Raw genomic sequence first — 1146 nt, 5'->3', positions numbered from 1 at the left:
TTTAGGTTGTAACCAATAAGCATTGAGTGTAAATATTCCATCATACTATTTGAGAATGCAGGTATCTAGAGTTTCACCTAATGAATATATATTTCAACACTTCAGGTTTAAATAATAACCCATATAGTTAAGCTATTATGTAGTACATGGCTAACAAGCGACAATTTCCTAGAACTTTCCAAAATAGAGAGGGCACAAAAAATTATTGTGATTAGCTCACACACCTTCCCGTGGGATCCCACATGACATCAATCACCATAGAATGCTCTTCCGTGGCCATGAACTCAAGATCATCAACATTGTAGAACTCCAACTGCTCTTCTGTGGTCATGGTCTCATGATCATCAACATTGTAGAACTCCAACTGGCCACTGGTACCCTTCAGTCCAACAAGAACAATGAAGTTTCCCGCAGGAGACCAGAACACTGCACTAGCATGTCTGTTCCTGAGTATTGTGAGCCTCGACACACGGCTAACACTATCGGCTGTGTACATCAAATAGATGCTTATATCGTGATTAACCTCGTCGCCATGAATAACAGCATACCGGCAGCCATTGGGCTCCTACGCAAAGGCGATTATATTGTCATTCTTGGTGTCTAATTCAAAAACTGGGATGCCCCTCTCCTTGGTCATGAACAACTCAAAACTAGTGCAAGTTATGTTCTCTGATTCTGCATACTGATCTACCTGGATGGCAAGATACTCTCCATTGTTTTGCTAGTGCATTTTGCAATTGCAGACGCTAAATTTTTTTCCAACACAGCACTACTTTGTTGGGAATTTGCACCAAATGAAAATCCCGCAGAGATTTGTACTTACGCTGGCAAGCTGGATTCTATTACCTAGATCCTGAACAAAAAGGCATAAGATGGAATCAATCGGTGACCAACTGAAGTCTACCACATTTTCTACCTCCAAGGATGTGTTGTCAACAAGGGAGAATGTTTCGGTTTCATAGTCACATATGGTACCCTTTCCAAGCGTGGAAAAATATTGATCAACTCCTTCACCGCTCCACCTTCAAACATACATAAATATATACATTAAGCATATGACATATATGACAACTTAATGAGAAGTTGGGCGCTCGTTAAAAAGAGGATTGTCGGTATGTGTTTCACTTGAAGATTGGCCATGAATGA

At 40.5% G+C, this 1146-nt stretch overlaps 1 pseudogene; it reads right to left on the bottom strand.

Annotated features, from left to right (window-relative positions):
- Window positions 1–224: 224 nt before the first annotated feature.
- Window positions 225–746, bottom strand: LOC123177788 (eukaryotic translation initiation factor 3 subunit B-like; annotated as a pseudogene).
- Between the last annotated feature and the right edge of the window lie 400 nt (window positions 747–1146).

The sequence above is a fragment of the Triticum aestivum genome, unplaced genomic scaffold (genome assembly GCF_018294505.1).
Source record: "Triticum aestivum cultivar Chinese Spring unplaced genomic scaffold, IWGSC CS RefSeq v2.1 scaffold199366, whole genome shotgun sequence".
NCBI lineage: Eukaryota > Viridiplantae > Streptophyta > Magnoliopsida > Poales > Poaceae > Triticum > Triticum aestivum.
The sequence above is the reverse complement of the archived record's forward strand: the minus strand, read 5'-3'. Positions and strand labels throughout refer to the sequence as shown.